Here is a 27,558-nt window from a genome sequence, read left to right on the forward strand (position 1 = left end):
CCTTCCTTCAAGACTGTCAGCAGTAACACCCTGCCACTGGGAACTTTAGAAGCTGAGAGAAAGAGAAGGAGGGAGGGATAGAGAGTGAGGGGGAACCTGAGTTGGGTAGAAAGAAACTGGGAAAGAGAGGTAGAAGAGAGAGAGAGAGAGAGAGAGAGAGAGGGAGTCGGGGTGGGGGGGGGTCTATAGGAAAAGGGGAGAAAATTTGAGGTGAGAGAAGAGAGTGAGGTTGATAGAAAGAGAGAGAAAGAGAGAGAAAGAGAGAGAGAGAGCTTTGCAGGGCAAACAGGGTGGGGCCTGGTCCCTGAGCTTTATTCTGGGTAATTACAGACTCCCGTGTGGATATTACTAAGGTCCCAGCCTTGCAGAGGCAATGCATGGCCACATTCCCACTGCATTTAAGAGGAAAAGATGAAGGAGAAAAAAAAATCAGTGAAGGTAAACAGAGAAGAAAAACACAACAGAGAGCAGTTTTCTTTAATTGAACAATTCCAGCTCTGCATATATAATGTGTTTAGCTTTAGCTAGAACTGCGTTCTCCTCTATATGTCCTGTTTTACTATCCACTAGGGTTTTAAAAATGAGGTACATTACATTTATCAACAAAGATCTCTTCTTTTCAGGTCTGTTTGGGGGGAAGGGGCAAAAGCTCAATGATGTGGCCCAGCTCCCTTGCCTGATCCCGGAGCAGTATTACAGGGTTACTGGGATGAGCTGCCTACAGTTGTCTGAAGCAGATGTGAGTTATGTTTGCAGTACTATGACAGTTCGTGCACTTTAAAGTTTTCAGCTGTACCCTCCCTGGTCTCTTCCCCTGTATCTTCACAGGCACAAAGAGGACTGCCGTAAAGACCAGACCATTTCAGAGCACACACCTGGCCCTCCCACTTTTCTGTAAATATTCATTTATTAGACAGGAGGCATGACAGACCATTGCGCAAAAAAAAAAAAAAAAAAAAAATCACTGAGTGAGGGACTGAGGACCAAATCGTAGACCTGCAAAAAGTGACTAAACAGACAGTGGATAGTATGGTTCATGGCACATGGTATCATGTTATCTTTTCCTATACCGTGTCCAGAGGATTATCTGTATGATGTCACAGTGTTAACTGATAATTATCTCAGTCTGGTATATGGTATCATCTCAGATATCCACAGTCGTAGCCACTTACTATGCATCACAGTCTCCCTGTGTTAATGCAGGAGAATGTATAGAATTGCAGCTGAGGCTGTATTTTTAGTCTGTTGAGCAGGTGCAATAAATCTTTCTCTCTTTTTTGTGGATATGCGTGTGGCAGAGGGAATTAAGGATACATGTATGCGGAAGCTCCGTCACTTCAAAGTACTGACTGTTCCAGGCGTACTGACTGACATCTTTCTTTTCAGTCTGAGGGCTGCTTGTGTCAGCCCCACATACTCTCATCAGCGATCAAAAAAGGAAAACAGCATAGCAGCTTATGCTCATGCACAGTGCATGAAGACAGGGCTCACAAGCAACGGAGGCTTTCTTCCATCAAGTGTTTTTGAGAAGGGTCCATGACTTTCTGTCATGCAAACATGATGTAAGTTCATTCTAAACTTCAAAGCTCTTGTAATACACAGACATTTTAGATGCTCACAGTTATACTTATAATCATACTCATTTTAAAAACAAAATACAACCAAAGCAACGAATAAGTTATATGATTCAAAACCTGATCATTATGTTCTGATCTGTATGTCCACAAACACTCAGATAATGTATGCTGTATGTCCTAGTACTTTTATAACTGATACTTCCTGATTATGAAGAGTAACAGAGACCATCTGAGGATTGCCTACTCGGGTTGGTTCATGCTGTTGTAAGAATTTGAGGCATGACTGCATTGAAACTGTCTCGTGTAATATTACATTGTGGTTACTGTCTAAATGTGGAGTTAGCTTTGAACTTCTTGTTCTTCTTTTCAATATTGTAAGACTGCAGAACCAAAACCAACGTCTGGTTTCCATTTCGGGTTTCATAAAACAAATGCACTTCATTTCATCTCTGTAGAATGCCCTTCCACTGAAACAAACAAGGGTTAGGCAACTGATTTCTGTACCTTTCTGTCTATAGTGGCTGGTGTATGAATGATATACAGTATAACCTGTACAGTAATGGCCTTTTAAAGACAATTCCAAACATGTCTAACAAGTTAAAACAACAACAGCTCTTCCACTGAGGGGGACTGATCTACTCATACTGCAACCAAACATAAAAAGCTTTTGGATGTTTTTGTGTGTTTGTGTGTTATTTTAAACACAACCAGTGTGTTGTCAAATTATACATATTCAGTGTGGTTGGATTTTGGAAAAAACAAATATGTGTTTAGTTTAGTTGGCTGCTTTACCTTACTTGCATGACTCTTATCCGACCTTGACCCCGGCAAGAAATAAAAAAAGGTAGTGTAGATGTAAGAGCAAGTTATTGGCAGTCTGTCTGCAATATGATTGGATGATAATTTAGTATATGACATGGTAGAGAGTTGTGCATTTCTCTCCTCATTTTAAAACATATTTAAATCAATATGAGAATACATTAATATAGTGATAACACAAAGCCTTTTTAAGAATGTACTTTATGCCTGTTGTACATAGTGAATATAATATTTCTGTCAGTGAACTCAAGACTAATTTACAATTTCCTGCAAAAAACATTGCACATTGTGCAATATGAAATCAGAACAGTGGTGAATTTATAGTTGCATACACAATAAAGTTGACATATTTCTCTAAGGCTCCATATCATGATTGAAATATGAATTCTTTACTGTTTTCAAAGGTTTTACCTATTATTTCCAAAAATGTTTAGCTTTTCTCATGATACAAATAGTGCAGATTCCATATACTAGACAAGGCAAAAATAAAACAGTTTAAATAAGTGATAAATATATGGTCAGATTTTCCTCCTTTGGCCCCATATACTTATACATATGAGATGAACATGAGATTAATTAAAAAAAAAAAAAAAAAAAAGTTTCTTCATTTTCTGAAACAATACTTCTATGATTATATTGCACAGAACAATGTTCTATGAGCAGCTTGATGGATTATTTGATGTTGCCAAGGCAAACTCAGGCTTGAGGTAGTTGGAGTCCGCCCCCCATCCCTGCCTCCAGTGTTTGGGCTGCAACTCATCCCCTGAGGCGTCTGCCGCCCCTCAGTGCTTCCTTATCTTAATGACTAGTAACCATCCCTGCTCTATGTCAAAGAAGGGGAAGCCAAACGAAAAGGGAGAGAAAAAAAGGGAGAGGGAGGGAGAGAAAGAGAGAGACAGAGAGAGAGAGAGGGGGGGGGCCTCAGATAGAGAATTCCTGACAGCTGATAAGAGGAAGTAGGAGATGCAGTTTACTGCACAGATAGGGCAGGAATGCATAGCCAGATGATGACTCTGGCCATGACTACATCCTGACCCGTATCTGAGCCTGCTTGGACCCATCAGTGCATCTCTCTCTCTCTCTCTCTCTAAAATGACTTCTTACTTCTGCTCATTTTTGCATTCTCAGCCTGCTCTGATGTATCGTAAACCCATTCAGTTTATGATCTCAGACTCAATCCATCAGAGACCACAGGGTTGTACTTTTTCAGGAGCACTGCTGTTTTTAGGACCATGGTCGATTTCATGCGCAGTGCAGAATATGAATTTTCAGCCTGTTAAATTGCGATGGAATCACCAACGACTCGGTGACCTGCCAACCGATCCCCTTTGTTGAGGCTGCATTAGCCCTGCACTGGCATGATTCATCTGTTAAGGGCACAATGGTCGTGTATGGGGAGAGAAACAGAATCCTTGAAAGACACTGTGGAAGAGAGCCAGCCAGACGGAGAGCATTTGAGCAGCACAGACTGCACCCCCAAGCCTTTTTAACTCACTATAAATCACAGTAGACTGGAGGCCTGGGGAGCGAGGAGCGGCACAGAAAGGAAGGGGGGGGTCAGTGGTACATACAGTGCTGCGTGCCCAAAGTTAGGCTCAAAGAAAGCTGTATTGTAAAGTGGAGCTGGACTGCACGCAGCCTTAAGCTTTCTCTCTGATACTCTACAGAGTAAGTCAAACAAGTCAGGGCACTTCATTGTCGTTACTATTGGGCGGGAGGGATGGCGATGGCAACAATGCTTTTTAACCATGGCCTCCAATTACCCCACTATCCCTGTGACAATCCAGAGAGAATGTAAAACTGGTTATAAAATGTATGTTTGTCACTTAAGGTAAGTTTTCCTGTTAAATATAAATAATGAATTGTGTCCATGGTGCCCTGCTGTGTCCCATCCAGGGTGTTGTAGTAATAATAATAATAATAATAATAATTATTATTATTATTATTATTATTAATAATCATCATCATCATCATCATCATCTTTATTTATATAAAAATGATGATGATGATTATTTATTTATAATCAACCTTCACAGACAGGTGATTCAGTGAGTCTTGTCATGTTTGAAAAATAGCAAGGTGCTGGTAGCATCTTGTACTAGCTCTAGGCTAAAAACAAACCATTCCCACCTCACACCACCGTATTCTTGCCTCAAGCCCAGTGTTCATGGTATAGGATCTGGATCTACCACAACCCAGATCAGGATAAAGCAATTACTTAAAGTGAGTGAATGAACAGACTTAGCATCTCATTCAAATAATGCTAACTGGCCCCAAACGGCTTCATGCACTCCTAGTAACATCAGCATTTTAGGGCTCCGTCTGAGTGTCTGTTCGTCAACCAGCAATGGCTGCTCGTCCTGCATTGTAGACTGTTCTGTTACAAAACACAGCCAGTTTGAGTTTTATATAATTCAGTTTTACATTAATAAAGCCTAAAATCTTACCTCAGTTGCCTTGAGGTCAGTTAAGGAATAATTGTGTAATGAAGTGACTTCCCCTGTGGTGCTGTGAACGTGAGCTCGGTCACTGCTGTGGCAAGACGGGAAGGAATCTGTGTGTGTGTGTGTGTGTGTGTGTGTAGTTGGGTCTCAGTACAAAGCCCTTCTGACCTCTAGATCTCCACAACCCCAGACAGCAACAGGAAACAGAAGTGCACACAACACCATGAGGACACCCTCCTACTGCGCCAAAGAACCTCAACAAATCATGCTGGGTTTATTTTTCTCATTCCATATGATTATTGTTTCATCAGCTAATATGTGACAGCTTAGCAACCTTGCAAACAAGGCTAGTGTATATTTGTATGTGTACGAACATACAAATGTAGCTGTGGGTGTGATTAAATCTTAGTGTTTTGTTTCCCTCTGCTTGTTCATTTCTGATTATCTCTGAACAACTGCATTGTGTGCATCTCTGCTGATCCCTCCCAACACTATCTGCCTCATCGGCCAGTGATGATAGTGTGGAGACTGGCGTCTGAGCCAGTGATAACTGTTGGGGACAGTCTCTATCTCTCTATCTTTTTCTTTCTTTCATTCTCTCGGTCTTTCTCTGTGCACTAGAGCGTGCTATTACAGAGGCAGCCTGTCCGGGGGGTGTAGGGTCACCCGCTGTCGTGAGAAAAAGCAACCAGTCAGTCACCAGCCTGTGTGTGTGTGTGTGTGTTCGAGAGAGAGAGAGAGACTGAAGACAGGATGGCACCAGTGTAGGCCAGTTTGTATCAGAAGCAGCCTGGAGCCACCAGGGAGAGGCTAGCACTATTATCGCCATGCTCTGGGTGCCCTGGTGACGCGATGCCCGCTTATCTTCACCGCCATCGGCTCTTCCGCCACTGAGTCATCCCACGTCTGTGCCCTAGCGGGAATCTCCTGATTCTTCAGCTCTGCTGGGTAGGGAACGAAGGCACTTTATATGCACCTTCATGTATGCCAACTTATTAAAAGGCAGAGTTTAGATGTCTGCAAGGGAGCTTTGATGGATTGGATCATCTTGGGGCAAAAGGCCCAGGCCAGCACTGTTTTCATGCCTTCCTTCTCTCTCCTTCCCCTCACCTTTTCTCCTTTCTTCTCTTTCAGAGAGCTGATCTGGAGCTTCCCTCTTCCCATCTGAGTCTGCCCATCAGGCTGGAGAGCTTGGCAGGGCCATTAATGAGGAATGAGGAAGGTATAAAGGCTTTCAGCCTGCTCCCTCAAATTTTATGGTTTGTTTGCTGTTAATCACAGTTGACAGATGTAGTCTCTACTTGGAGTAGATGTAGAGTAGATGTAGCCTCTACTTGGAGTAGAGGAAGTCCCCTTTCCACACTTTTATTACAGGATCTATGGTTAGGGACTCGAATTGTTGGAAACTGTGGGATTTTTTTCTTACTTTTTAAATTTTAAATTTAAAAAAACATCATATCGTAAATATGTTATTTATATACCACTGAATGTAAATAACATATTTATAACGTTATGGGTTTATTTTATTTATAAAAATAAAATTTTAATTTAAAAATTTTAATTTTAATTATAAAAATTAAAATGTAAAAAGATCCCAGAGTTTCTAACAATTCAAGTCCCTAACCATATACTTTGTGAGAAGTTTTACACCAAAATATTGCTTAAAAGTATAGAGGAAAGTTGAAAAGTTATTTCTCTTTGACCTTACTGAGGTCAGGCTAAATCTCAGCAATGGCTCATGACCATAGATTTTGGTGGGGCAAGACAACGTTAATAACACCACACACACTAAAAACAAAATTAAGTTGAGAGGCTTTCACACTTGATTTATGCTATAGGCTACTATCTGCTGAATTTTTAGAGTAACCCTGTAATAGACATAACATCCAGTCATCTAGTCAACAAATTACAGTCCAGCAGTTTGTTTTGAGTGGGTTTAGACTTACACTATATGGCCATATGGCTATGTGCACACCTGACCATCACAAAAAGACTTTCCACTAGATTCTGAAGTGTGGCTGAAGGGATTTGCCCATTCAGTCACAGTCATTAGTGAGATCAGGCACTGATGTCGGCGAGAAGGCCTGGGGCGTAGTCAGTGTTCCAGTTCATCCTAAAGGTGTTCAGTGGGGTTGAGGTCAGGGGCTGTTCAGGCAACTTGAGCTCTTCCTCTCCAATCTTTGCAATCCATATGTTCATGGACCTTGCTTTATGCACAGGGCCACTGTCATGCTGAAACAGGTTTGGGCCCCTTAGTTCCAGTGAAGGGAAATTGTAAAGCTACAGCATACAAAGACGTCCTATGCAATTGTACGCTTCGAACTTTTGGCAACAGTTTGGGGCCCAAACTATTGACCCACATATGGGTGTGGTGGTCGGGTGTCCACATATTTTTGGCCATATAGTGTGCCTTTGTTCAACTGATACAGCAGGTGTTTTTCCTGTTGCCAGGTGTGAGGTACACACAGAAGAGTTAATATAATTAACCAGAGTTACCGGTGTTCAGCAAAATGTCCAGCCCAACTACATCACAAAAGAACTGAAACTAGGGAAAGGAAACAAGGTCACTGTGGTGAGCATCCATTTCTGATGTACTGACATTATTGACTACATAATCCCTTTTTTTCTCTCCCTCTCTCTATATGTCTTTGCATATATCTTACAATAGAAATGGCTCTGTACATCATAGACACACTGTCTGCACTTTGCCTTTATTTGCAGAAAACTATTATATTTATGAAATCTATTATATTTATTATATAATGCATAACTCCAATTATTTGCTATAAAACAAGATCTTGGCAAACACATCAATGTAACATCAGCTTATAACTGTCAAACAGCAACATTAAAAAAAACATGTTTAAACTGAATTTAAAATATATGGGGTTGTAAATGAGGACTTTATGAAGATTAACATTTGTTGAATGGCTGCTATATATGGTGGGGTTCTGCCTCATCTGCTGCTGTGGATGAGCCACCACTGCTCAATCTCATCACAGATAATTATCAGGTAAAGGTCTGTACAAATAAGAAATATTTAATTTATTTTAATAAAATCTATTTAGTTTAATAGTTAATTATACAATGAAAAAACCCAGTACATTTTTACCAGAAACACAATGATGCAAGCAACTGCCCAGAAATGGTGCAGCATGTTGTAATAAGATCATTGTATGGATAACCATGATTCATGGTTTCATGCAGAATTTGTAAAAGCAATAGTGGTGTGTTGGTGTGCTGCTATTTTGCCAAACAAAGACAGCTTTGGAATTCTGTAATGGAAGTGATGTTCCTTTTCATCCATCCAACACAATAAAGTTTATCAACATGCCCATTAGAGTACTGAACTCTCCTGTGCTTCTTGCTTTGCTAAATTGTTTGGGTCAGTGGTGTTTGGCAGATTTACTTGTATTTTACCATTAACAATAGAAATTGCAAAATCTTGACAGAAAAAGTCACTTTAAATTGTATTCATTTTTATTGGGTAAGCATTTGAATGCATGTGGCAGGCACAATGATGTGTCACCAAAGCATTTCTTGATGACCAAGCCTACCACGCATTTATTGTGTGGTGTCTTGGGTTTCAGTGATAGCCATTTGAAAATGCTTCTTCCCCCTCTTCTGCAGTAGACCAACCCTTGAGTATAAAAAAATAAACAAACTGTAACCTCTTTCTAAATGCACCATTGGGAAGCTTCTCCACACTGACCCCAGTCTACATTTGACTGCTTGGTTTAGGGCCATCAGTTTGGGAGAGGATTGGGCTGTACCTTGTGGAATGGATAAGAGATGAGTAGAGTAGGTTGCTTGACTAGAAAGTTTAAGTCCACTAATGCCTGTTTCCCCATGGTTTCCCCATGTGTGCCTAATTTAAATGTCCATACAGCATTCTTTTATAGATACAATATACATATATACTGGAAAATTAACAGATGATTCATAGTTGTGATTCAATTGTTTTTTGTTTTTTTTTTTCTTTTTTTGCTTTCCCATTTTATTGACTGTACAAGCATATAGTTGGGAAGTACAGTACTGTGCAAAATTCTTAGGCACATGCAAAGAAATGCTATAGAGCAAAGATGCCTTCAAAAATAATTTAAATGTTTCTACATTTAAAAAAAATACTATAAAGAGCAGTAAACAGTAAATGAAACAAAGTCAATATTTGGTGTGACGATCCTTTTAAAGTACAGTTAGTACATTTAGTACAGTTTTATAAGGAAATGAGCTGTAAGTGTTACTGAGCATCTTGCAGAAGCAGCCACAGTTCTTCTGGAGACTTTGACTGTCACATTTGCTTCTTATTTTTGCAGCAAAACCCAGGAGCCTTCATTATGTTTTTTTGTCTGAAACGTGTCTCTTATGTAATATGCTGCTTTCTTTACTGACATACAAACATTTTTCTATAACATTTAATTTTGTGCTGGAAAACTAATGTTTGGAAATCTAAAAAGTTTTTGTACTGAATCAATAATGTAGAAGTCATAAAATAAAAATCTATAACAAAGTTTGTACTAAAGACTTTTGTGGTGCCTAAGACCTTTGCACAGTACTGTATATTTAGTATATACTATAGGTAAGAGGGTGTGCCACTCCTTTCCCATATTTTCCCACTGGTATGTAAGTATCCTTGTTTGTTTGGAGAATACAAATGAATAGTGAATCATAATGGTTGTCACACTTTATTTTGCTTGGGGAGTGTGTGCATGCCCATGCTATACCTTGTCAGTCATTTAAAACAATAAGGCATTATCAAGATGCCCATCACAGAAATGAACTGAACTTCCTGTCCTTCTCAGTTTGCTATTTGCTACAGTTTGGGTCAGTGGTGGTTGGCAGATTTATTTATCTTGATCTGTACTGGGTCATGTTTCTCTGTTGAGTTCCTTCATCTACCCTGAATGTACTTCCACTGTACCTGTGCTGTCTGGGTGGGTGACATCCGAGAGCCCTGATGGCATTACATTGGGCCATATTTCAGGAGGTCCCCCTGTTGCCTGGATTCTGCTGAGTGTCTGTATGTCTATTCCAGCTCAGCAAACAGTACGCAGAAGCACGGAAGGTCCTGAAGGATCCTCACTGGTAATTTTACACTGTGAGAGGGACAGGCATGAATGTGTGTGTGTGTGAGAATGTGTAAGATAGAGCCATAGGGAACCTACCATGCCTGGCAAGGATCACCCAATGTCATCTGTATCAGTGTCCAGTGCTGTGCCATGTAGTTAATGTTACCCTTCAGAATGCACACTCTCAAATCTCTTCCAAGGACTCATTTCGTTGTCACTGTTAACAATCTTGCATTTGACTTAGCTAACAAAATAAAATATTTCACTCATTTACATATTCATGAATCCAAATATGAAAAAATACCCACTGCAGTACATTTCAGTTGATCTGGAAGTATAAGTAGGCTATTCTATAGGTTATTATTTTGTTAAGATGTGTACTCTGGAACCTTATTCTCTTTTCATAAAAGATATAATAAAAATGGCATCAATATATCCTGAAATAAATTTGGGGTTATTAAAACTTGCAACATCTGCAAAATCATGCTGATTTTTTCAGCTGTCGCGTCATCCTCCTTTACCATCACCCTCTTGCTATTTTTGAAAAGCACATAGTGATCTGCATTAGCAGTACATGAATCACTAATGACAATCTTTAATTTACACTCTTCTTGCTACTAGCTACCCAGTTATTGCCGATATACATCCAGGTCAGTCAGGATTTTTCATTAATTTTAGCCCCATTACCATAATTTGTTTTATTGTTTTAAAGTTAAAACTAATTTTGTTTGCATATAATTTTTTCAAAATAAAAACCACAACATACCCGGACCTGCGCCATCTTGTTTTTCATTCCTCTAGTGGGGTGTTAAAGACCTATATATGTCTGCAGAGTGGTGGATGTGCATAGGGGTGTTTGGGACATTGGAGTCACTCGTATGTGATTGTGTAAGTGTGCTGTCTGGAAGCAGGAATATTGGAAGCAGATGTGTGCTTCCAGAACTTGGGGAGAGGACCCAAGTAAAATTATTCCTCCAAGTTTATTGATTGCTGATCCTTTGGCATGTTTGACCTATCAGCAAGACTCTGAAGCCATGATGATAAACTAACATAGAGGTCAGCTTGAAAGATGACATGGCACAAAATGCTTTGCTGGAATATATACACAACAAGACTGTAAGAGATCCATTATTATTTAGCTTTGGGGGTGTAACAGTTAGTCCAATCTCATTCTGTAATCTGAGTGACATCTAGACATTTAAGTGGTTTATGCATCCTTTATAATTATGGGATTGGAATGTGTACATCCAACGCCTATGTCAAAGCTAATCAACATTACTGCTGCTCCATAATTAAAGTAGTGCATAGTTGGATAAATACTGGTTTATCCACTAGTATGAATAACAGAAAAGGCTACAGTTTGTGGTCATCCAGTTCTTCAATTTACATCTAAACCTGCAGAAAATTAGTTATTTATTATTCTAACTACACATTTTGTCCTTGCAGTGTCTCCTGTTGATTATAACCAGAATGAAGCCTTTGTCCCACTTAGCTTTATCTCAAGCTGGTGCTGGGATACTGCGGCAGAGGCAAATGTTATTAGTCACAGCAAGAATGTAAAGCATGTGTGTCAATGCCACACTAGTGTAATCACCCCTGCCTCCTGCACACCCCTGCACAATGAAGCCATGCTAAGTGCTATCAGTGAAGGAGAGAGCACACACTACCAACATCCTCCCATGCCCATATCTCATGTATCTTTTTTTTAAATACAAAATTATGTAAATCAGAATTACCTTTCCATAGACAGATAGTCTGGCAGCTTTTGATATTCCTTTTGACCTGTAAAGAGGAATTAGATCATGTGTGTTTTACTGATTGAAGTACTACCAGTGAGTGTTTGAAGTTACATACTCCAAAGTGATGTTTTACAAAGCCACATGAAACAATTATTTAAAACTTATACATGAATGTATAGTAGCAGAGTCATGTAGTTGAAAGACTGAGAATGTTCCATTGCCTTCTTTCATAATTGGTATCTCCTCCCTGCTAGGTTTTGTTTCCTAAAATCACTATACATTATGACACACCCACTGTACATTTAAAAATACACTTTAAAATAAGTAACTAAAAAACAGCCCATATTTACTAGGGTTGTAACAATCTGACAATTTACAAGGCCCAAGCCTTGCAATGACATGACAATGATAATGCCCCTGTGCACAAAATGAACTCTATAAAGACATGGTTTGTCAAGGTTGGTGTGGAAGAACTTGAGCGGCCTGCACAAAGCCCTGACCTCAACCCCACTGAACATCTTTGGGATGAAATGGAATGCTAACTGACCTTCTTGCCTGACATCAGTGCCCGACCTCACTAATGCTCTTGTGGCTAAATGGACACAAATCCACACAGCCATGTTCCAAAATCTATAAGGAGCCTGTTTGAAAGGAAACATAAATCAGGCTTTAGATTGCTGCACCACTCATGACCCAAAAGATCATCATTATGAAATCCAATCCTTTCCTTATTAGACCAAAAATCTAAAAAGTTGGATTAATAGTACTTTATCTACCAGTATGAATTCCAGCAAAAGCTACAGACTGTGGTCTGCCAGCATGGGTGTGTGTGTGTTTGTTCTTCTATGTAACTCTATTCATATATGAGTTTATGTCGATCCACTGACTAGTAGGGTAGTGACGTATGTACCCACAGTTGCCATAAGGGTCTCTCGTCCCAGGTCTGCCCCCATTGTGTGTGTCTGTATCTCTTCCCCTATGGCCTGCTGATAGTTTTCACTCTAGCCCCAGCAATTAGGCGGCTCCAGCCTTTTCTGTGAAAAGAATGAGGGAGAGAAAAGGGGAGAGATTAGCGGGAGCCAAGAGAACAGTAGAGGCGGTCAGAGGAGGGAGGGGGAGCAGAGAGCAGCCAGAGAGTCTGCTTCCCCAGGCACCACTCCGCTCCTGTGGCTGACAAGGCCTGACGCCGCTGACTGCTGCGCTTATCAGCCAGCTCTGCTCCACTCCACTCAGCTCACCACTCACTGGCTTAAACAAGAAGCTGTTTATCTGAGCGCAGCCCTGCACCCACACTCCGGCTCCACTCAAATCTGCCCCACCAGACCGATTCCCAACAACACAGTCTGCACAGACAGAGAGAGACAGAGAGATTATAGAAAGATAAATCAATAGAGAAGCACCCACTGTCTCTGACCAAAACTGTCCCACTCTCCATTGGACTATTATATCTCATCCAACAGTACACATTTCATTATTGACTCATTTTCTCTGGGACTGTTTATTTCTTGGACTCTTTTTCAGTTTGGTCAAAGTTACTGTCCAAGATTTCAAAGTGTGCACCAACGTGAACATTCTTTGACTCTATGTATGGAATTAGGCTTTCATGTGGCTCAGACTTTCGCATGAGGTCCCTAAATGTTGTCTTTTCTTTAAATTCTTTGAAAACATATCAATTTTGAGAAAATTTAACTATTTCTATTGTATATTTCTTTTGGTCTAATAAGGAAAAAACTGGAATTCATAATGATGATCTCTTTGGGTCACGAGTGGTGCAGCAATCTAAAGACTGAATTATGTTTCCTTTCAAACAGCTGCTTATATTTTTATTCTGATGCATTTTAAACAGATCAAACTATCTACAGAAAATTAAACAATGAATGGTGTTTTTTTTAACTTCTCCATGAAAGCCAATGAAAAAGGCATGTAATTCTTTTCAGTTCCTTGGAGACCTTATTCTCTTTTCAGTCAGTGCCAAAGAAGCCGCTTGTTATGGAAGTTGTGGTTAGGGACTTTTTTTTCTAAACCAAATTGTAGCTTAGCTAACTGCAAGTAACCTGACCATTCAACTTTAATAAGACATATGTTAGCCTCAAATAATGTAATAGCCTGTAATTTTCCATTAGATGGTGTGTCTATCACAGGCACTAGGAAGCTCATGTAAGATAAGATGCTTTAATTTGTTATATATACAGGTACGTACACAGGAATTCTTGTGAAGTGCACTCGGCTAAAAAGAATAAGAGAGAAAAAGAATAAATATTAAAAAGTAGTGGTTAGTAAAGGAAAAAAACTAAAACATAAAGCACAGGATAAAACAATATGAAGCATAATTTAACTGCCATATCAGTTGCAAAAAATGTTCAAAATGCAAAGCACTTTGAGGGTGTGTATAATATGTTAAGAGTAAGTGAAATTCTAAAGTGCAGTTGATATACACATTTCACAGTATTTTCACAGTATCGTTTACATTGTGGCGAGAAGGGGACCAGTTGTGCATGAGAGTGAATGGTTTGGGATATGTTATCCCTGCTTCTGTGTCCTTTGCCACCAGTCTGCCTCTGATGAGGCCTAACAGCATTGAAGATGGAGCTGTAATCCAAAACAGACATATGTGCATATGCATTCCTATTGTCCAGGTGCTCAAGGGCCGAATGATGGCCACCGCATCATCCACGTTTTTGGGCCGTAAGGGAACTGCAGGGGGTCTATGGACTCCTTTATAATGTTGGTGATGTGTCCAAGCAGTAGTGCAACTGGTAAAAGTAAACACACTGCATGCCTCAACAGGTGTCAACAGTAGTAGAAACTCCAGATGGAGGATCAACAAACAACCCCCTGTTCCTCAACACACATATATACATAGATACATGCTGCTCTGGCACAGAAGAGGGCAGTTAGCATCTCCTCCACACAAAATCTGTAAATCTGCCCTAGGATTTAGCATGACCAGCAGTTCAAGAAGGTGCAGTACCTATCTTGACTTATCTCAGAGGGAGCAAGTGTACTCTTCACCCTCGAAGGTGGGTTGCTGTCTTGTAGGGGAGCTAACTGGTGGATGGGAATTGAAAAAAATGGGGTTATAAAAAAAAGATCTCTGTAAGAAATACAGTGGTTTTATCCTGTGACATTTGTCCAGACACAAACAGCCTCAGGGCCACAGGCTTTATCGTCAAGATCTAGACCTCATTCCTGAGTAGTCAGGTGAAAAAAATATCTCCCTTTATCTCAGAGGAGAGGCATCCTGATGAAAAAAAATAAACTGACAGATGGAATGAGCTATTTATTGTATTTAAAAAAAACAATTAAGATTGAAGAACCAGAGAAAAGAAGAAGAACCAGAGAAAATTCAAAGGAACTTCCCTGAAAAGCTTAAAACCAGGGAAAATAGAATAGTTACCAACCCATACTGAAAACACAATAAACGCACTCTTGGCTTTAAGTATTAAACAAATCCTTCTTCCTTAAAGCATGTCAAAGGCATGGACAATATCTTTGTTTTGGCTTATGCTCTCTTGGCTCCAGGCCCAGCACATTTATTTAAGAAGCATGACAGGCAGTTGCTGTTCATTCATTCAGTCCCCTCGGCAGATGAGTTGTTCGACTGCAGTGCCAATGCCCCTCTGGGTGTTGGGGATGAGAGTCTGCCTGGAATGTACCCATATCACACACTCCAAATACCTCACAGTAGAAGTGAGATAATGGTAGTGGTGTAGGCTACTTCAAGAATTTATGGTCAACACACTGTTGGCAGTTATGAACTCGTAATATTTTAGGCACTTATTATTACCACATGGTCAACACCTTCACATCCAATGACCATATGCTTCAGTCATTTTAATAAATAAACTGTCTGAAAATCACTAGGTGTTTAAATCTTCAATATTACAAAAATGAATTGTAGCATTTATTTACAGCAGAATGTGTTTGATGGTGTTTTCACATATGGTCACTAAATGTGAAAGTGTTGACCATGTGGTTAAGGGTTCTGTGTACAAGATGTCTGCTGAACCCCTAACAGGAGGTCCGACTACTCTGTTATGTTGACATTGCATTTCTGGGCTTCCATAGTTCTGTCACACACTCCACTCAACTCATCGAGACATTCTTAGGCTCACATGAGTCCAACATTTCACACTGCCTAAAAAACATCTGATGCTCTGTATACATGCACTGCATGCATCCAACCTGCATGCCTCTGAAACTGAATATTAGCACTTCCCTGGATCAGTGCTGGTAAGTTAAAGCTAAAATTGCAGCTGGGGGCATTTTAAAAAGCTCTTAATGTTTCTCACTGTGCACTGAGGCCTTGACAGTGTTTACTGAGTAACGTCCAAGAGCTGCCGGCTGCTGTTAAAGACTGGACAGGATGAAGATGGGGTGATTGCCTCCCAGCTGAGGATCATGATAGTGAGATGATTCAATTTATGTTTACCAAGCTGCCATATCAAGTCTGAGAGCTCGTATTTATAATTGATGATTATTCAAATGGTGACATATACTAGCAGTTTTCATTATAGTGAATAATTCTGGTCTTCAAGCCAAATTGGAAGATAAACACAATCCTGATCCCTAATGTGGGAGGAGTGAAGCTGCATCACTGAAAACAGGGGCTGACCACCAAGAGTCTGACAATAGTTTGGTCTTATTCATTCGGAAGGACAGTTCTGAAAGAAAAAAAAATAGAATTAAAGACGAAGAAATGGTTTCCAATCTTCAGCTGTCCAGTTTTGGTGAAACTTTGCCCACTGAAGGCTCAGACTGGCTGAAAGTAGTGGAATCCGTTGTGGACTTCTGCTATAAATTCTCTGACTCTTCAAACCTTACACTCAGTAACCATGGGTTCCTCTAAGTAGCTGACTGAGGATATGCAAATGATGCTAACTGATGCCTACAAAGCAGAGGAAGGTTATTAAAAGTCAAGAAAAGTCAAGAAGTCAAGAAAAGTCAAGAAAAAGGTTTCTGGAAGACTAAGAAAACTTTCAGATGGAACTGCTGTATGCTGGCCAGAAACGCAAAGCAAATCCCCCATATGACACTAAAGACCTATAGGAAGATTTAGCTCACTGTTCTACTTTGCAGTGTTGCTTACACAAATATTATCTGCATGGAAGAGTCATCAGAAGGAAGCCTTACCTTTGACCTCAACACAAAAGTAAATGTCTGATGTATGCAAAAGAATACCTAGATAAGCAAACAAGTTCTGTGGACTGATGAAGTAAAAATGGAACTCATTGGCCACAATCCCAAAAGCGTATTTGGAGAAAAAAAGTAGCAGTTTGGAAAGAACACCTTGCCAACTGTTGAGCAAGGGGAGAGATCTATTATACTTTGGGATTATGTGGCAGCCAGGGGCACAAAATTGCACAGGTAGATGGAAGTATGGATTCCAGTAGATATCAGCAAATTCTGGAAGCAAATGTGACAGAGTCGGTCAAGAAACTGAAGCTGAAAAGAGATTGGCTTCTGAAAATGATCCAAAACATACCTCAATATGCACCACAAACTACTTCAAGAAATACAAGGTGAAGCTTTTGGAAAGGCCCTCAATGTCCCCCGACTTAAACATTGTTGAAAATATGTAGGTGGATATTAAACATGCTGTGCTTGCAAGAAGGCCCAAGAATATCTCAGACCTAGAAGCATTCTGCAAGGAGGAGTGGGTGAAAATCCATTAAATAAGAATAGAAAGACTCCTAGCTGCCTACAAAATGCAGTTTGAATGCTGCGATATTTACCAAAGGAGGTATAATTAAGTACTGACTTAATAGGGTGTTCAAGCTTTTTCACATGCCACAATTACTATTTTAATATTTTCTCTTTTTTAAGTTTATTATTATTATTATTATTATTATTATTGTTGTTGTTGTACATTGCAATATTGTTGCAGCCTGAGCATTGACATGGGTGTAAAGTGTCCGTGCAACAGGGTGTAAAAGAAGAATCGGTCATCAGGTCTGATTAAGGTCAATATTTTTAAAATTTTTACATGCTAATTATTTGCTACTTATGTTGCTGATTACATTTCACGGCATGTTCAGCTAACTGGGTTATAAGCAGGAACTCAAGGACAACTGCTGTCTAAAGTGGACACTCTGTCCTGAAGTTCATTCTTTCTTTTCGTCTCTGACTTCCCTGTTTCCAGAAACGTCCCGATGCTCAGAAGGAGCTTAATCATTTTCTTCTGTATGGTGTAGAACTAGCCCAGAGGGTAGATCTGCCTCCAGCCCACCAGATTCAGCCTTATTTTTACCACCGGTTTGGGAAACGCAGGGCTGCAATCACAGAGATGAGAATGGCTGTAATTACAGTCCTTTAGACTGAAACCCTGCTGAAGTCATTCTCCTCATCTCTCTCTTTCTCCATGTACAGTACAGTATCTCTAGCTGTCTATCTTTCACTTTCTTCTCTTTCCTTCCTTCTCTCTGTCACTTTTTCACTGGTTTCATCTGTGTCAGATGTTACCTGTTCGACTGCTTTAACTGTATATTCATCATTAGGGCCCATTTGGCTTCTCTTTTAGCAGTAGCAGAACTGTTGGATTAGATACAGCTGTGGTTTCCTTAGAACAGATAATGATGAAATACAGTACAGCAGAAATTGATACAGCTTTTGGACAGAGATTTCCAACCACAGTCACAGGCATCTGTCTTACCAATTAATTGTGTTTATGTCATCACTACATATTAACACATTAAATACTATAGAATTACTAGCTCAACTTTATGGACAGCATGTAAATCATGAATTGAATCATGTACACTGTTTTAAATGTGGGTTTATGCACGTTGTTTGTGCGTTTACACATTTGTATTTTTACGCAAAGATTGTCCAACGGGTTGTGGTGGGATAAGAAAGGCCTGTCTGAGTTCATATTCAGCCATCAGAGAGAAACAGAGGGTGGAAAAATAACACCACATGGACTGCTTTTATTAAGGCGTCTAGGAATCTCCTACATCCTTCAGCATTTGCCAAAACTCTTCCTTACTTATCATCAGCAGCCTGCTCTTTAAATTCCTCCTCATGTTTTGCTGACCTCCATACAATCATGTTCTGTTTGTTGCTGCGGTTTTGGTTAACGGGTTAACATTTAACAGCCTGAAGGTAATGAGGCAACTGGTGATAAATTTTTTCCCATTGTAAAACTGTTGACTGAGAAAATACATTTCTGGAATGCTGCTTTCTCACCTCCTCTTTTCTCTTCTGGAAATGGTGGAACTAAGTTGTGGTGGAGGATGGATGGCACATACTGTGCATGTGAAAGAGTGTGTGTGAGAGAGAGAGAGAGAGAGAGAGAGAGAGGAGCCTCCAGGACTATACAGTATGTCTGAGATTACTTTGTTGGGATTCCAGGCTCAGGTTCCTTTTCCTTTAAAATCTTTACAGTCTGAAGACTCAGTTTCCCTAACAAAACATCATGTACACTATCGGACAAAGGTTTGGAAGCAAAATTTGACCAAATATCTGTATCAATGGTGTACAACTGATTCTTAATTTGGTTTTGCATTTTGAATTCAAAAGATTTTAAAACTTTGAATTTAAAAGTTTTATCGGAACCCTAATCATATCCACTTGATTCTTTCATTCAGGTGTTCATGAGTGATTAATTATACCAGGTGTGTTAAAGCAGAAGTTTGACAGCAATCTGTGGCTGAGAGTCTAAGGGGACATAATTGGCCATGTTCTCTGGGTGAGAGGGATAGCATTACACTCTCTCCTTTCAGAGCTCATGTATGTTGAAGTGTGTTTACCTCCGAATGTGTTCAGCTGCCCTGGCTCTGATGTGAGCATGAGCAACAGTTCAAACAGATGAAGCATGTGCTCACCTTCGCCCTCCCTGGTTGGAAGCTGTCGTGTGATAGGGGAGAGTTAGCTAGTGGGTGGGAATTGGCAAATCACCAAACTGAGAGAAAAATGGCGGAAATAAAAAGCAGATGTTTGTTGATAACAGACACATATAGTAATACTTTTTTAATTATTAACAAAGAGCATGAAGGTTTTTCCTCACATAACATGTAGTCATATATCTCTGTAAACCAGCGGAATAGTTTCCAAACCTTTGGGTAAACTATATAAAGATAAACACATTGTTTGCACTTGTTTGATTCCATATCCTATAATGTATATAACTCTATTATTGTCATTATAACATTTATAATAAGCAGTATATAATCATTAATATTGCAAGTTAGCTCGCTTCAATGTGTAAGACTGTATCACTCATCAACTACACGATTCAGATATACAACTATCTTGCACTTATTTCTGGTCATTTAGCAGAAACCTAGTCTCATGAGACCTGCATAGCTGCATTCTACTTCACTTTTTCTCAGCATCTACCACAGGAATAACTGCAAATACAGTATACGATTTGTATGTTTGTGTGAATCTGTCCAGCCTTACATGTGTGTCCTCTATGGCAGTGGTTCGCCATGAAGCATAGCCAGGGGGCCCTAATTTATTTTTTTCTTACTCTGGTGAAAATCGCAACCCACCATTATCAAAGTTCTTATATTTAATATACAGTTCTTATAGTTACTAGGCTGTTTGACTAATCAATTGAATTCAGTGGGTTCAAAAAAGAAAGCAGGCATATAAATAACACTAGCACCTAATGTATGCTGTTGGTGGAGAGTTCAGAAATTACTGTAAAAAAACAAAACACTATGGCTCCAATACACAGCTAAGATACTATTGCAATCTTTTAAATAATGGGCCTAATACAGTATCTTTGCTGAGGGGATGGAAATCATTTTAAAGTTAAAGGGGTTCCTGGCTACAAAAAGTTTAAGAACCTCCGCTCTATGGTAGCATATGGAGTACTTGCACCTTGTCATGTAGTATCAGGTTTAAAAAGACCGAAGTGGTCAGTGGTACCTGGTCACATGGCCTGCCAGGTTAGAGGCCAGAAAACAAGCCACTCTTTGTTTCCAGTCCAGATTAATTTTTGTAAATATTTCTGCCAGCTGCTCTGGATAGGAAAAATAATAAAAGAGTTGAGAGGCTTTGTTGTTAATTAATTCCTTTGGAGTTGAGCTTTAATGACATTTATATAGTCTAGCCTAGGGGGTTTCAAGCAGTTCAGAGAACTGTAGTGTTGTGTGTCTGTGTGTGTGTGTGTGTGTGAGAGAGAGAGAGAGAGAGAGAGAGAGAGAGAGAGAAAGAGGGGCTGAATTTAGCTAATGTCCAGATCATTGCTCACATGACTGCTTGCCCAGTGGGTGAGAGCAAAAACTACTTAACCTACCTCGTATAGTAGCCATTATAACAAGAATTGGTTATTATTTCTGAATGTATGTGTTATCAGTGTGAATATCATGTACTTCAGTAAATGAGAAAACATTTGGCCAATGCAGTCACTGAAAACACACTGCGTGTGTGTGTGTGTTTGTGTGTGTGTGTGTAGAGCTAAATGCACAGAATCATGGGGCAAGTGAGTGTGTGTGTTTGTGTGTGTGTGGGTGTGTGTTTGGGGGGGGCTGGGGGGGGGGGGGGGCTGGGGGGTGATTGTGGGTGTGGTGCTGGTCAGCAGCCTGTGGTACAGGACCCAGTCTGGGTGGGAGGACATAGCTACTGCAGGGGCGCCTGTAGATGTGGGAGCCACTGAGTCCTGTGTTTGTGTATGGAGCACAGCCCTCTTATCTCCAGCCTGTACTGACGCCACTCTCTTCCTGTTTCAAATCATTACTGCTGATTTTTCTCTTCAATCCTGCCACAGTTGCCGCCTGGCTTGACTGCTTCCTAGTCTTCTCTTTTTTCTTTTGAATAATTTGTGTGTGTGTTTGTGTTCTTTTTCATTTCTGTACGAAATAAAGTCAGTGAGTGAGCTAAGAGGCAAAATGTTACCCGGCACACAAGAATGTGTTTCACTGAAAATATTTTCCGCTACTAGGCGCCAAGCAGGTAACAGAAATAACTAACTTACATGGTAATTTGCATAATTGACTGTGCTGAGATCCCGAGAGTCTCTTGTTAGTCTGGCTGTCAGGAAATATTCAGACACACACTTATAACTCACATAAGCACATGTGTTATTACACACTCATACATTTCATACATACGTTCATGAGCACACAAGCAAGAAAATGTGCATAATATTACATTTTTTTGAAACTCTCTAAGAGATGAAAATTAAAAGCCAGTTATTAGTCATTTGCTATGCATTTATTTGCCAAGCTGTGAAATCAGATGCCAGTAAACATTTACAGCATGTGTTAGTTAATTTAGGTTTTAGTTACATTTTCTAAATGACCTATTAAAAGTATATATGCTATACATGTATTTTCAGTGTTGTGTGTGATTGAATGGAATATTTATGATGTGTGTCACACTACATAAAGAGAAGTTAACCTGTATTGTGGTCACAATTTCAGTATTAAGTAGTGCTTCATTTAAAAATACTATATCATTCAAAACTATCAGTGTACAAACATACTGTGTTATTTCTTTACAGCACTGTACTGTTAACTGCTATACAAGGTGGGAAAACTATGTAGCAATGGCAGTAATTTGCTAAAAATGCAGTACAATCTGGGAATTCTAAGCATCATTAATGCCAATAATTTATAAACATCCGCATATAAAATCTTGTAAAATAATATTGGAAGTTTAACATTAAACAAAAAGTTACCAACTGCTATAAGTCAATTTAAATTTATTTACTGAAAGTCAAAGTCTGTATAGAATTTTGGAATCAGCAGTATCAATGTAAATAAAATGTTAAAAATTGTGTGTTTACGGTAAATTAAAATACAATTTAATGTACATTTTACAGTAAATTATACTATATTTTCTTTTAGTATAGCAGGTTGGTGATAACCACACAGAACAGTCCATTTGGCTGTGCTGGTTTGATTATTCAGAAACCTACACTCTTCCTCTCCAGGGCTTATTTGCAGTCAGGCTCAAAGCATGATCCCAGAGTTCTTACTTTAGTGTTTCGCTAGAAAAGCACTCACATTGTATTAAAAACACTCACCTGCAGAAGAGAATAGAGAAGGCTGTCATCAGCTTTGGAGGACAGATTTCCTGTAGTTTGAATCATAGTCTACTTTGAATAAGCCACTAAGCAGATAGCATGTGTGTCCAGACAAGTGTACAAGGTGAGAAGAAGAAAGGGAAGGATGGCTTGCATGACAGCATTATTTATTGAAAATACTGTGTCATACATCATGATGTGACCTAATTGGAAGATCTCAGTATGGGTGTGCACATGCACTCCTACAGGCAATTAAGTGTTCACACCTAGGGGTAATTAAGTGTAGCCAATCCACCTATTGGCATGTTTTATTGGGAGGTGAGAGGAAACTCACACGGTCATGTGAAATCTTTATTTTTAATCTCTGTGTTTCCCAATCACTGCACATGTCTGGAGTCTCCCTTAACTCCCTTGAACTCATAATCTCTTTAGCAGTGGTTATTGAATTGGCTGTGTCAAAGATTTTCACCTGTTGGAAATGCTTCTATTAAAATTGTTTTAATAATTAAGGTCATTATAACTGTCAAGACAATAAACGTCATTTGTGCAAAAAAGTACATAAGATACAATCATTGACTTAATTGACCTATATGATGGCTTATCAAGCTCCAAAAAAACAGTGCGTTATCACTAATGCAAATGATGCAAAAAGAAACCCATAAGATAATATTATTCCCGCTGTCTAAATTATCCAAGAGCTAACTAGCCTATCTAGTTTTTTATGAGCTTATTAAATTAACATGCTACAAACCTTTGAGAACTGATGCCAAATTTCAGGTTCCTTCCCCAAATATGATATATGAAGGAGTACGCAGGAATATATGTTAAGGAATACATTCACACACAGACTGGCAAAAGTCATCAGATTAAGGAAATATTTAAAAAGCATGCTTTTGTTCATTTTTGGGAATACTTTTTGACTGTGGCTGCAATATCGTCATTTGCTGGCCACCGTCTTTATTTTTCTAAGAAATTCATTATGAGCTTCACTGTGTACATGTTTAAAAAGTGAACCATGCCTGCTAATATTTCCCAGATCCTCTTGTTAAAGCTTTCAGTTTAAATGTTTAAAGGAAGATCCACTCAGTTTTATAATGCCCTCTGTGTGACCGACTATACTGTAGTCATTCACATCATCATATTATTAAGTTGCATAATGTTTCTGGTGGGTTTTGGGAGGGGTCCGTCATTTCTAGAGTTCCTCTGTGTTTTTCTTGCAGAATGCAAATCACCTCCATCTAAAATACATAAACACCACGTTGAGTCTGCTTGACTGGCATTTCCACTTGGTATTTAGCGAGCGTCACCCGCTTGTCTCTCTCCACCTGTCTGCCCCTAGCCGCCAGGACAGCCAATTGTGATGGCGCCAAGTGCTGCTTTGCTCCCGCCGTAAGCAGAAACAGTGCAGGTCCAGCCTGCTATCGCTCATTGTTTCTTTCCCTTTCCTTTGTTTTCCACAAAATTTCCTTCCTCGGTTTCTTAGATACTCTATCCCCACTGATGTAAGTCCAAACAGTGGTTTATTGAGAAAGTAAACAGTTGAATGGAGGGAGGAGCCACTCTGACACTGGAGTTTATGGAGATGAGACAAAAGAATGCAGACATCTCGCTTACCCTAACCTATATTCATACTGCAACAATATGTACCATAGATACAGTCAATCATGGCCAGGTTCCTGGAAATTCTTTGGATGCAATGAGGTCTCTGAGGACACAGAGAATTGGGCAGTATGACAGGTAGCTATGTAAAATATGTTGAGACGCCTTTTCCTTTGCTATAAGTAGAGGCTCTGCATACTTTGGAAAGTAGTATCAGTAATATCTGTAGAACTCATAATACCATGTATCATTTCTAGTGAAGTGTGGTCTATTCTTTCCCTGAGTCCCTCACATTCTATGCTATTACGCTAGATTATTTATGCTAGTGTTCTGCTTTTCTACATCAATGGGAGGCCACGTTTCCTCATTCTTCTAGCTTTGCTGAGAGGAGCTCATAAAACACAGTAAGTAGGACCTTTATCAATGTTCTTCTCTTAGTCCTTGGCCTCAGACTGTCCTTCAGCACACACTTCTCAAAGTGGTGATGTACAAAGTGAGAGGCTGCATGGGGATAATTTCATCTTTGCTCCCGAGAGAGTGCTCTCACAAACAGGGGCTCTGGGACTTAACACTACACTCCATGTATCATATGTATCATATTCAGAATTCTTGGTAGAGCTCTGAGCTGAAGTTTTATCAGAATAACTTGCCCTAGTTATTACTCATAACTCAGTTCCAATGCCCAGCTACTCCCCACAAGGCACCAATCTCCACACACACCCCCACACCCCTTTTAGGTTACTGTACATCAGCACCAGCCTGGCAGTCATACTTACGTCAAGTGCTCACCATCCCTCCTTGCATTTCTTCAAGAATCAATGGATTGAATGAATTCAAGTAAGTTTCTGAACCAGCATGAAATTTCTTTGATGCCCTATTCTTTATGACCAAATAAAGTTGGGTACAACCATTTCCAAAAGTACAGTATCTTCCACAGTACTGTCAAAAACTGATAATTTTCAACATCTGACAAATGAAGCATTACTATGGTTATTAATTCATAATATCTGCCAAAAATGTAGATCCTTCTGTAAGTGTATTAATATAAACAGTCATCATATAAACAGATTTATACTGTCATTTTTTTTTTTTTTAAATAAAAGCTAAAAAAAGCTGTTTTGCACAGTTATGTCTCTGACCCAAGAAGTCTTTTCTGGGTACATTCCCTCCACCAGGATATCCTCCCTCTACCACTGACGTTACCCATGAGGTTGTGGGAGCTGCTGCTGTTGGCCGCCCATTGTAAGCAAGCCTGCGTGCTGAGGTCATGAAGGGAGCCAGACTGGCAGGCAGTCTGCAGCTTCCTCTCAGATACCAGATCAAGTAAATCAGAATTAGAAGTCGTTAGTCCTCCAGGAGCCCTGATGACGGCGACTCCTTGACAAGCACTCTGTGGTACCAGATAGGCGCCCATTGTGCTATTTGGAGTCTCCTAAGGTCCAAGCATTTCTTTCATTTCTCACGTGTCCCCCTCTGGTGTGGTTAACCAGACTCTGTCTTGTGAAGAAAGTGCTTGTGTTTGTAGAAGAGACACAGCAAAGCTCCATTAGGCTGCTGGGATCCACAGCCCCATGTGCAGTGCTGTTACTCTATCACCCGATAAAGAGATCCATTTTTCATAAGCTGCCTCAGGCTATAAAGATGAGAGACAAACTAATTGATTTTAACATGGCTGCCCTGTCAGGGGAGCACAAGAGAATGGACATATGGAGATTAATCACACCAGCACCAGTATTGATAACTTGTGTGATTCATGTCCTGATATGCTCAGAAAGACAGGTATGTGAAAGTAATTTATGTAATGCTCCTTTCCTCTGCCTCCTTTTTTCTTTTCTATTGTTTTATACAGTACGTTTCTATTCAGTTCAATATATACACATGTAGTCATAATCTCCAACAGAATTCGGCTGTGCTGATGGTTTTCATGTATAAAAACCATGACATTTTTGTGCTATTGTCAGATATGGCATTTAGCTGACTGTTTCTGCACATTGTCCTTAATTCCAATGGATGTGGAAATTGATATTTCCGGGTTACTGAGTTTTTATAGCACAGAGACCCTTGGAATAAGTAAGAATAAGTAAGTAACATAATAAATGTGAACTGAATAAATTACTTAGATGTAGCCTGTTTATTGGATTTAGAAATGAAACAATGACACTGATTAAGGTTGAGGACACACTAACTGCCTCAGAGGGGACATACAGAAGCACAAAGCTCCAGTAGCCACACTGTGCACTCATCTGTCCATCTTTTCCACTGCTCTCCCAGGCCCTCTAGCCAACAGAGCCCTGTGCTAGACTCCCCTAGGCTTTATATGTTTTCCAGCTCATAAGCCAATGTTTCCTGCTGGTCTTCCTTCTTTCCCAGCTCCAGGCTTTCTGTGATTTATTCCCACTAGCTGGGAAAAAAAGCATTACACCAGCATTACTGCCTATTATCTCTGCTCTACCAAACAAGTGGCTCTTCTGGGAGAACCAGGCCTGGGCAGAGTCAGAGGTCATAGTGGAAGTGTGCCTACCACGGTGGAGTAAATCATGTGCCAGGACCAAGTGGGTCACTTGGCTGACCCAAGCAGCACCAGAAGGACTTAAATCACCAGCAGTGGAGAGAGGTAGCAAAGGCTTCATAATGAAAATAACATGTTCTGCAGGACAGCCACTCACTCAGGTCATCTTTGTCAAGAGCAGTATATTATTTTATTCCAAAACCAGTTAGTATCAGAAAAAAGAACCTTTCTGTACTGGTAAGTTTGCACATTTTAGTATTCTATGTCACAGCCACACTGTGTGAACAGCTTATCTTGCTATGAGATGAAACAAGACATTGAGTGTCTCCATCTCTCCTCTATGATGCGACTAACTGACAGACTGGTGCATAATGGTGCAATCGACCATATTCTGTGGGCCATCATGAGGGAGTGCATGGAGCTATCAACACTGGCTGTTGCAGAAGTTTCCAATCTAAACATACCAGTTGTGTGACCAGATTCTAGAGGCTTCTTGAGTAAATGGATAAGGGTGAAACAGGGTGAAAGGTTATGAAGAGCTGGTTACTGGTTATGTTTGCTGCCACCCCAGTAGCAGTGCTGTCTCCCATTAGAAGAAATGAACCTGATGACATGCTCTTCCTGTGTTGGCCCCAGTGTGGGTCCCTCTCCAGTGGATGAGATTTTGGGAACCTCTGTCTGTGCAGCCCACTCTATTTTAGGAGGTCATTTAACGCCGGACACCATGTCTCCCCAGCACAGCCTGTCTCCTGATAGCCTATCAAACTGCCGGCTTTTAGAAGGGGAGCCACTGCTTACTTACCAGGCTGACGCCAGACCAACTGGTT

General features: G+C 40.0%; 2 long non-coding RNA genes across 3 annotated transcripts; one reads left to right on the forward strand and one right to left on the reverse strand.

Annotated features, from left to right (window-relative positions):
* Positions 1-223: 223 nt before the first annotated feature.
* Positions 224-9,062, forward strand: LOC113534555 (uncharacterized). The gene is made up of 5 exons (XR_008301896.1): positions 224-438; positions 624-739; positions 5,462-5,788; positions 5,975-6,062; positions 7,292-9,062. It is a non-coding gene; the product is annotated as an uncharacterized LOC113534555 (long non-coding RNA).
* A 790-nt stretch (positions 9,063-9,852) lies between these two features.
* On the reverse strand, positions 9,853-22,769 carry LOC128318519 (uncharacterized). 2 transcript variants are annotated; one of them, XR_008301894.1, is made up of 5 exons: positions 22,624-22,769; positions 12,563-12,682; positions 12,196-12,289; positions 11,646-11,691; positions 9,853-9,936 (listed from the first exon to the last, which is right to left on the reverse strand). It is a non-coding gene; the product is annotated as an uncharacterized LOC128318519 (long non-coding RNA). The 2 variants fall into 2 exon arrangements; XR_008301895.1 differs by lacking the exon at positions 9,853-9,936 and adding an exon at positions 10,446-11,427.
* Positions 22,770-27,558: the final 4,789 nt, after the last annotated feature.

Source organism: Pangasianodon hypophthalmus, chromosome 6 (genome assembly GCF_027358585.1).
Source record: "Pangasianodon hypophthalmus isolate fPanHyp1 chromosome 6, fPanHyp1.pri, whole genome shotgun sequence".
Taxonomy (NCBI): Eukaryota; Metazoa; Chordata; class Actinopteri; order Siluriformes; family Pangasiidae; genus Pangasianodon; species Pangasianodon hypophthalmus.